Raw genomic sequence first — 11,224 nt, 5'->3', positions numbered from 1 at the left:
AAGTACGCCAGGATTTTATCCTGAAAAAGCGTGTTTGTTTTTTTTGGGGGGGAGGACCACAATCTTAAGCCTTGTCTCAAAACATGTGTTTTCTGGTGCCCCTGAAAAAAGCGTGTCTTTGGGGCTCTGTGATCTTATGAGGGTCATGTGACTCGTGTGGGTGTACGAATGAAGGCACTCATCCCGGTTTTGAGACTCAACATGTTGGAGGGTGTGTGGACAGAAATGACTGGTGCATAAGCCTTTGAAGTAGGGATGGGGGAAATCAGCCTATTTCAGTTTCCCAGCCTTCAGTTCACTTTTCCACATTTCTGCATTGATTGCCAATTATTATTATTTTTAAAAAGAAAAAAAGAAGAATGCAAATTTGTCTGTATTTCAGCACAGATTTCTCCTATTGCATGCATTTCGGCAAGCAGTTTTTCCATAATATCCTGCATTTTTACATGTCATTTTCACTAATGCACACATTATTTAAAACTATTTTAATGCATGCTTTCTACTAATATAGTTTTCTTTTTTTAATAAAAGATATTTATTGAAAGTTTTTAAGATATAACAAAAAAAAATAAAAATAAACATACAAAATAAAAAACAGTTAAAAACACACATTAATTTTCAATAACATAACTTCCATACACTTATTTCCTCGGACCTCCTCATACCTCCCTTCTTTGTATTCCAGTTTGATTTGTTAGTTCAGCAAATCCTTACCATTAAACTTTTACCCATTTGTGAAACCTTTTTTTTTCATATCTCTTAAAGCATTACAGCTGAAAACTGCTTAGTTTCTATCCAACATCCTTCTAACATTCATTAATTTTACAATGTTTCTGTAAATAGTCTTTGAATTTCTTCCAGTCTTCTTTCACCGACTCTTCTCCCTGGTCTCGGATTCTGCCAGTCATTTCTGCCAATTCCATGTAGTCAATCACCTTCATCTGCCATTCTTCCAGGGTGGGTAGATCTTGTGTCTTCCAATACTTTGCAATAAGTATTCTTGCTGCTGTTGTTGCATACCCTACTAATATAGTTTTCATGTGCCTCTTCTGTGAGAGGACCAGAGGGTGGAAACATGAAGACTGTGGTGGCTTCCCGCTTATATGATGCTGTCCCGGGGAGGCTTGCCTGGTAACCTTCATGACATACCTTTCAGCACCAGGTGAAAACATTCCTCTTCTCCCAGGCTTTTGACTAATTAGACTGTATGAGGGGGCTTGTTTTACTGTTTTGTTTGTTATTATGTTAGGCATTTTTTTTTTTGTATTTTTACACTGTAACTGCCCTCTGATCCTTGGATGAAAGGTGGTATATAAATTAAATAAATACTAATATGCATATTATTTGGTTAGAGAACAGCATCACAGAATTTGGAGAAATGTCCATATGAGAGATTGAAGAAGCTCCATTGGCACCAGAAGCCATGATGTGGGGTTTATATAAAATTCAAGTGGGTGCAAAGAGACAACTGCTGAGCCCACATTGAGCAGTGGGACAATGTTTTACTGTTCAAGGACAACCAAAATAACCAAGAATCGGATGCTCTCATTGTCTGAAAAATAAGTATGTGAAAGGAGAATGCTACAGGTCAGGCATATTGTATGCTGATTTTTAATTTCATTATTATTCTTTTATTTTATTTTTAAAAAATGGTTAGAAGAGATCCTGCAAAACACAATGCTATCAAACAGGATCTGATGACAATATTCAGAGTCCACACACAACCATAGATCCCTATTGAACAAATACAGACAGAAAATAAAACCAAAATAAATAAACCACAGGTATGTGAATGAATTCCAGAATCATGGAACCATAGAATTGTAGAGTTGGATTGAAATGTAGAGCATCCATGATAGATGGACGTCCAATCTCCAAGGAAGTAGAGTCCACAAATTCCCGAGGGAGACCGTGTAGAAGATAGCAACTAGAACTATTTCTAATATAGACAAAATGGTTAAACAAGGCAAGGTTACAAAACTTGAAACCAAGGAAAAGTAAATAAAGTATTCAAATGCCCTGAGTCACGATATCTGCCATATCCATTAATGGGCCAAGGGTTGTTGTTGTTTTTTGCCATGTTCTTCCTTGCTATTGTGGGGGAAAAATCAGTGGCCTACAACCACAACCGCAACAATAATAATAATTTATTACTTATACCCGCCCATCTGGCCAGGCCTCCCTAGCTACTCTGGGCGGCTTCCAACAGGATATTAATAACACAATAAAACACCAAACATTAAAAACTTCCCTAAACAGGGGTGCCTTCAGATGTCTTCTCAAAGTCAGATAGTTTTTTATTTCCTTGACATCTGATGGGAGGGTGTTCCATAGCGTGGGGGCGCCACTACCGAGAAGGCCCTCTGCCTGGTTCCCTGTAACCTCACTTTCCATAGTGAGGGAACTGCCAGAAGGCCCTCAGTGCTGGACCTCAGTGAACTATGGGGGTGGAGATGCTCCTTCAGGTATACTGGGTCGACACCATTTAAGGCTTTAAAGGTCAGCACCAACACTTTGAATTCTGCTTGGAAACATACTGGGAGTCAATACAGGTCTTTCAGGATCGGTGTTATATGAGTCAGACCAAACAGGGATGAAATCTTTTTTCTTTGACCCCGATTTTGTTTGTTTGTTCTGGAGGCGATGCTGGCTTACTATGAATCTAGTGGCAAAAGGGGAGGCAAATTCTCACGCCTCCCTTAAGAATGTGCCAATGGCAGTATTAGTGAAATCTGCAGTTTTGATTTTTGTCTTTCTTTTCTTTCGGCTAAACAGAGCGCTGCACCTCTACCCAACCTTGGTACCAAATAAGCTGCTTAGCCAATGCAGGGATGTAAATTACCTTTGCACTTTGTAATAGAGTCAGCACCATGACAGGAAGTCACATATCACTCAGTTGGCGAAGGGTAATAAGAAAGAGGGAAATCAGAAAGGGCATGAGCTCATGCCGGAGCTATGCGCAATCCAGACGCAAGATTTACGGCAAAGGCTGACTTATAATATTAAAGGGTATAAACAGCTTTGTACTGTTGTACTTTCATATAGGTTTGCACTGATCCTGCAGTAAGTGTAGTGTGAAGTTTGGGAAAGGTTGATTGAATGTGAAAAACTCTTTGCTTTCTTAGCAAGTGCCATAAAACCAAACTCATATTTATGTGGCAGAGGAACGGCTTTAGAGGTTAGGTTTAATATTGATGTGGGCGCATGAATAGAAGCTTGTCTCATATAGAAGCTGCTTAAAGGATTTATATCTAAGCAGAGTACTGCAAAAATTACTCAGTACTGCATATAAAGATTTTTATTTTTTAAAAAAAGCTTAGCCAGCCATCAAGTGATGTATCTCATTCCCTAGCCACAGCAAATTAGGTTTTTCCACTTTTTCAGTGGTGGCAAAGGAGACCAACGCCATCCCATCCTCTTGCTAGAGTTCTGTCTGCCATAGTTAACAGAAGCTATAACTGCACCCAACAAGAAGGGCAATCCGACAGTTGATCTCGTGATGAGTCGATTTCATGATGAAACTCTTCACATATTTTTGGGCTGAATATTTCTAGCAATTCCAGTATAAATAGCTGATGTTCAGACATTTCTCAAGAAGAGTCACACACCACAGCATGGCTGGCGTGTTGCTCTTGACAATTTTCTCTCTTTGTGGACATTGTGGACTTCCCCAGGTTGGGGTCCTGCTGCTGTTCCTGCATTCATATCCCAACTTCCCTCCTATGAGCTCCTCCCACCCTAAGTTATCCTCTCAACAACTAATACATGGGTAGGCAATCCAAGGCCCGGGAGCCGGATCCAGCACAATCGCCTTCTAAATCCGGCCCGCGCACAGTCCAGGAACCAGCGTGTTTTGACATGAGTAGAATGTGTCCTTTTATTTAAAATGCATCTCTGGGTTATTTGTGGGGCATAGGAATTCGTTCATCCCCCTCCCAAATATAGTCTGGTCCCCCACAAGGTCTGAGGGACAGTGGACCGGCACCCTGCTAAAAAAATTTGCTGACCCCTGAACTAATAGGAAGGCTAGGCTGAGAGACAATGAGTGGCCCATTATCACTCAGGGAGCTTTCAAATCTTGTTCCCTCATAATTTCACTTCATATGGCAGAAGTTCCCAGAGAATTATTTAAGTGAGGCAGAGTAAAAGGTAAAGGTAAAAGACCCCTGACAGTTAAGTCCAGTCGCAAATGACTGGGGTTGCGGAGCTCATCTCGCTTTACTGGCTGAGGGTGCCGACGTTTGTCCACAGACAGTTTTTCCGGGTCATGCAGCCAGCATGACTAAGCCGCTTCTGGCGAAACCAGAGCAGCTCACAGAAACACCGTTTACCTTCCCGCCGGAGCGGTACCTATTTATCTACTTGCACTTTGACATGCTTTCAAACTGCTAGGTTGGCAGAAGCAAGGACTGAGCAACGGGAGCTCACCCTGTCACGGGGATTTGAACCACCGACCTTCTGATCAGCAAGCCCAAGAGGCTCAGTGGTTTAGACCACAGTGTCACCTGCGTCCCAGAGAATTATTGAAGTGAGGCAGAGTAGGAAACGGCAACCCCATCCTCCCATGTCAAAGTACAGTGGTAGCTCCGGTTGTGGACGGGATCCTTTCTGGAGGTCCAGTCGAATCCCAAGGTTTCCGCAACCTGAGGACCGCTTCTGTGCATGTGTGCATGGCAAAACCTAGTAAAAAAAGGCGAGTTCCTTTGGCTCCTGAGAAAGAAAACCCCCAAAGTGCTTCTTCCCCTCCCTGACAATAAAAATACAGCCATAATCCATTAAATAGCAATTTGCTGCCCTTTCACGACATCCGAAACTAGCCGCCTGAGGTGGCCACTCACACACTATCACTATTTTGTGAGCATGATTCAGCTGCCAGCATATTTAAGTCACACCATTAAAGTGGGTTTGGTGCTGTTGTTCCAAAAACTGGCTCCCCCTCAGAAGTGGAATTTTTGTGCTAAGGAAAGTGTTGGGAAAATTCAGTTGAAAGTGTGAGAAAACGACGGTGTTGGGCGGCACCATGTAACCTTTGTGCAAGCAAATCAGGATGAATGCTCAGTAAACAGGGTGTCTGGACGATTCTGCTCTCTGTCTCACGGTAGGGCCGGCCCCGCCGGATGTACATACTCATGATGGATTAAGCCAAAGGGTGTGCATATACTGTAATTATAGATATGGATAGTAATATGCTAGGGTTGAGCTCGGGTGTTTGAATAAGTACTTTTCCAAGTGATCCCTGACATTTTCTTCCACCGCAAACCGCTAAGATAATTTCCATACTCCCTTTCCCGCTTCGCTAATAAGTATGCAAAAGAGCACAACAAGAGGCCTTGCAAATGTGCTCCTTTTCTTCCTACAGACAGTTTGTTGCTGGAAGCTTTAGAAAGAATTTGACATGTCGGCCCAGGTCCTTGCAGACTGGGCCCTCTCCAGACCTCACCCCCCCCAGCTGTGGGGACTGCACTGGTGGTTCTTGGATGAGTGCCAGAGTTTCGCCCAAAGTAATTATACTCTCTTATTGTTTGACACAAGAGCAGAGGGAGAGTATGGAAAACATCAGTCCTCTTTTTTATGTCAGACCAAAAAGGTTGGAGCAGATGTTTTTAAGTAAACATGGGCTCTTGTTATGCATTTTTGAGAAGTCAAGAGAAACTCTTTTTTTTCTTAATTCAGAAGCCAGAGTAGCCTGTAGATTTAAAGGCGTTTTAAACACTGTACTTTCCCATAAAGCCATAAAGCTCTGGCAAGAAGGCTCAGCAGCCAATCACTGAGGAATGAACCTGAACATGTTATAACTCAGGTTCCCAATAAAAACGTCAGGCCAAAATCAGAAGTGGATAGTTTTACAATCTTGAACGGAGTGTTGTTTTTTAATTGCTTTCCAAAGGAGAATTTAACAATATTAAATATATAATTTTTTTTAAAAAAAACCAAGCGATGCAAATCTACTCGGCTATCTTACGTGTGTCAAGCTGACTGTTATTATGATTGGGGAAATGGTGGATTTTGAATGTCTTTTCTTCTGGCTTTGCAATTTCCCAGTTGTTTTATTGGTATGATATTAAAAGTGGACAAAATGGACTATGTTCCTTCCTTTAAAAAAGTAAGCACTAAAAACTAGTATGGGATTTTTATTATTATTTTAAAAAATCACCTCCTGTATTTAGATTAATATACGTGAGAGTCTGTGTTTGTGACTGTGTGTGATGTGCAGGTGTGATATGTAAGGAACATTGTTTTGGCATTGTTCAACCAGTGGGGTAGTACATGCAGCTGATCTCCAGAGTTTTTTAACAAATGGAACAAAAGGCAGAATCGATTGCTTTGTTATAAGCTTCCATTTTGCTAACTTTCATGTTTTTGCATTAGATGCATTTTCTGCTATGGAACATTTTTCTCTCATTTCTCTAGTTTGGTCTGTGGTAATATCTGCATTTTTTTAGTCTCTCTTTAGCCCAAATAGCCTTTGTTAGTGTCCTAGCTGTTGGTATTTTAAATGGATTTCATTTAGCCTAGATAAATGTCATTAATTTATTTCACTTGCATCTTTCTTTGTATTTCAACATATCTCAACATAATTTGATACGAATAAATTCACCTTACCAACCCCACATTCAAAACTAAACAATACTATTGCTAATGATGATGATGATGATGATAAACTCCACAGTTCAAGTGACATGATTAAGCAGTAATAATGAACTATGATGGATTAGTTATGTAGGACATTTATTTATTTTATCTCAAATGAGTTTATATGTAAAGTCTATAGGGGGAGTAGCCTCCTGTTAGTTCTATTAAAACATCTTTTAGTTTTTCAGACAAAGCTGTTGAGATTAGCAAAAGCCAACATGAATTGGTTTTCCAGTAGGGTTGCCACCAAAATCTCCAGAAAAGCTGAAGTGAATATGAGGATTCTTTCTTGGGAAAACATTCAAGGGATTTTGAAGGAATGGGGGGGGGGACGACTAGTAAAGCATGCATGCTTCTGGTTAATTGCAGCAACCAGGAGGGAGAGCACATATCTGGTTGTTAGTTTGCCAGAAACCTGGATTGAATTTCGTTCTCTACCACCAATTCCCCACACGGCTTCTGAGCCAAGTTACTGACTCTTTCTGTGACTCACATTCAAAGCCAGTAAAAGATAAGAAGAGAAAAGTTGAGTTTGGAAGAGCCCTTGGATTGACACATTGTGTGTGTGTGTGTGTGTGTGTGTGTGTGTGTGTGTTGGTCTCCGTTTATTTTCTTTGGTTCCATAAATGTTGTAAGCCATTCCAAGAAGTTAGCTAAGATAGGTGATGAGCTTAAATGTTTAAGATAAACAGCTTTACGTCCCAAGGTATCCAAATATTTAGAGCAGTGGTTCCCAGCCTTTTTTTTTTTGGCCGTGCCCCACCTAAGCATTTCTAAAATCCTGATGCCCCACCCCACCCCATGTGACATATAATTCTTATTATTCAAAAAGTAAACTCCTATTCATGTGGAGGAAGCCTAAAAGGCCATTCATTGTTAATAACAGTGAATTGCCCCCCCTCATGAAAATCAATTTCCCCCCATGTGGGGCATGTGCCCACGTTGGGAACCACGGCCTTAGACTATGCGTCTCTGCTAAAGTAAGGAAAATGACAGCTGGACATGGTAGCATTGGACATTCGGGGCACTATCATGTCCGCGGGATTGTGGATACCCGTCACTGCAACGCAGACATGTGACATCACACACACACACACAGGCAGCTCCTTTCCCCCCTCATATCTGTAGCCAGCAAGGCACCTCAGAATAGAGCAGTTGCACACACATGTGTGATGTCACACCCCTCAGGTGGAGGCCTGCTGCCTCTGTGGGGAGCCCCACTTAGGCCGGTCTGCCCTACAGCAGGTAGGTTTGGTGGGCTCCCTCAAGATTGGAGGGGCTCGGCCCTGTCCCCACATGCCTATAAAGTACATCAATCTATCTCAAAGACCTGCTTCTCTTTGTACAGGTAGCCAAAGAAAGATACTTTTCTCTCAACTGAAAGAACACGGCCAATGCACCACTTCTGTGCTGAACAGCTGAACAGACCAACAGGGAAGTATTGACCACCTTGGCATGTGATGGAACTGCCAACTAAGTGCAGAGAGTGGAAAATCCCTCCTTGTTTTGGCCACATCAAGGACTTTTGAGGTAAATGTGTGCTTAGGACACAGATTGCTAAAGATTCTACACTTCACTTGGGGTTTTGTTTGTAGGGGGAGCATCCATAGTTTTAACAGTTTATTTGGCACGGCAGCAAGACCCGTCACTTCTGTCTAACTGCAGCAAATCAGGAAAGGAGGGAAACCACAAGTTTGCCGGCGAGTTTGCCAGAAACCTGGGTTCAATTTCATTCTCTACCACAGACTTCCCACATGGCTTTGGCCAAGTTGCTTGTCCGTTCTCTGGCTCGCTTCCAATAGTCTGCAAAAGATAAGAGGGGAAGTGTTGGGGTGGGAAGAGCCCTGGGACACCCGCCCCCTCCCCCAAACCCTGTGAAGCCTAATTTAGTCAAAATGGTTGGGAGGGATCCCAAATGTGGTCGAGGTAAACCATCTGGAACGCTTCTGATGCAACTGAGCGGAAAACAAACAAACAACGAAGCCATAGGCAAATTCCAGAAAAGAAAGGATTGGGAAGAAAATCGAAATAGGCTCAGCAGGTCTGCTCTCTTCATTGATACATCATGCTCCATTCTGGAAAGGATTGCTATAGGGTAGCTGGTTGTTCCAAGTTTGACTCTTGTTTAATATATTTACCTCTTAACAAGGCATCACACTGAGGGGGCAACAACTTCTCGCCTACTATAGTGGCCAAAGCATTATCCTTGACCTAGTTTCCTTGTTACTTCTTGCAAGAGAACAGTGGGCACAATATTGCACTGAAGGTGGGTCAGTGGTTGCTCTTTCTTTGTTGGAAGCATGAGAGTAAGAGCGGAGTGGAAAAGGTCTTGAAACACAGCTTGTTTGTACCTGCTTGGGGGCCCAGTGACCATGGCTGAATTTACACTGACCAGTTTAACATTATTTCCCCCTATTAGAAGATCAAACCTCTCCATTCTTAAGGAAATCAGCCCTGAGTGCTCACTGGAAGGATAGATCCTGAAGCTGAGGTTTCAATACTTTGGCCACCACATGAGAAGAGAAGACTCCCTGGAAAAGACCCTGATGTTGGGAAAGATGGAGGGCACAAGAAGAAGGGGACGACAGAGGATGAGATGGTTGGACAGTGTTCTCGAAGCTACGAACATGAGTTTGACCAAACTGGGAGGCAGTGGAAGACAGGAGTGCCTGGCGTGCTCTGGTCCATGGGGTCATGAAGAGTCGGACACGACTAAACGACTAAACGACTAAACACAGATATGCTGGTCTAAAATAGCACCGGGCATATTTGTTAATTAAAAAGCTTTTTACTCCGTCAAATGTAAGTAATACCCGGCCACCCCATTTTCCAAAATGCTGTTTCTTTCCCTGCTTTACGTTCTTGGTTGCCTTCTGGTGCCACGTTTTAATTCTTCCTTCCTCCCAAACTTCTAGGACGGAATAAGCAAAAGGCGGGGTACCATTGGAGGGGTGTGTGTCAGAATTTAAATGCAGTAAAAAAAGTAAAATGCTACACAGGGATATATGAGCAGTGTTTCACCAATATAGCTGCATAAAATGATTAGAAATTAAGCGTTAAAAAAGACAAGGTAATAACACATTATGAACGTAAAAAGTAGAACATCTTGTGTCCATCTATGTTATCAAAAGCATTCTTTAACCCCTCCTTCATGAGTGCAGATCCGCCTCATTTTTCTTATTTCATGTTATGGGCCTAATAATTCTATGTAAGGGTGTTGCGACAATCTGTGAGATTTTGACAGGGTATGGAAAGGCTTTGGATGGTAAATACGTTGAAATGTCTGATGCTAAATGCTCTGTGCTCTCATGCACATTCTATATTATGTACACACTTAACAACTACTTCATAGGACAGCATATTTTATGATAGATTCACACACACAAAATTCTTACACCTACAGAGTAAAAGAAAATGGGGGAGGGGAGTGCACATTCACAAAACATCAAATTGCTACATGACGCTTCCAGATACAGAGTTCAAATAAAAGATTGATGTCTGCAGGATGTATAAGCAAAATTGAAGCTGGATATATTGCTCTCTGAGAGCCTTTATATCTAAGCCAAAAATGCCTATGTGAAGTAGAGTTAGAAATATTTATTCTAGGCATAACTCCAAGAATCAAGAGTACCCTGTTGCCAGAGTCATTCTGTGGACAATATTACATGTTTGCAGGTTTTGGTGTCTTCGGGTGTCTTCCCGTGTAAGAGTCGGGGTGTCTGTGCGACGTTTCGACGAGGTCTCACTCGTCATCTTCAGGCTGGTGCTTTCGGCTTCTTGTTACTGGAACAGAGCAGAGTCTGGTGTTTGAGTTCCTATAAATACTGTTGAGGGGTGTGGTGTATAGCCTCCAACGTTCTGGGCAAAGAGGAAGTTCCTAGATTAGTGTGCCTTTTCTTCTTTTGTTCCTTAATTACTTGAGGGATATCTTGGGTGATTTCATGAGTGATATTCAGAATATCACTGGGTGGGTCATTAAGTGTAGATTAGTTGCTAAAGCTTTCGTGTCTTGACCTCTTGAGCTTGTGAAGAGTTTTTCTGAGAAGATGGCTGTGCTGCATTTAGTTGTGCTCTGGCTTGGCTTCGTGTATAGGGGCGAGCTATGGTTTTGTGCCTTGTGCCAGCCAGATCTGTGTAGGGATTGCAGGGGGGTGCAGCATCCGGAGGTGCCACTATAGTTTGGCTACTGGATGGAGTCTGTAATATGTCTGTGGAGAGGGTCTGGGTTTGGGTCTGGTGTGGTTGATTGGTGACGGCGTTCTGTGTGCCTCTGGTTCTGGTGTCGGTTTTTGTGGGGAGGGCTAATTTCCAGATGTCTGGCAGGCGGGACGTGTCGTCACGCTTGTTCATGTTGTGAGGGTGTTTCTCTATCTCGATGGCTTCCATGATTATTCTCTTACATGTTTCCATGATTATTCTCTTACATTACATGTTTCCATGTATAATAGATAGTGCTTTTAGAGTGGGGTGGAGAAATACCTTTTGTGATGTTTACTCACAATTTTGAAACTTCATGTTGTCTGCAGAGTGATCAAGTGTCTTATTTTTCTGTTTAGCCCAAACGATAGACATGCAGGAAATGTAAAATAAA

The sequence above is a fragment of the Podarcis vaucheri genome (genome assembly GCF_965113315.1).
Source record: "Podarcis vaucheri genome assembly, chromosome: 3".
Lineage (NCBI taxonomy): Eukaryota > Metazoa > Chordata > Lepidosauria > Squamata > Lacertidae > Podarcis > Podarcis vaucheri.
Note: the sequence above shows the minus strand (reverse complement) of the source record.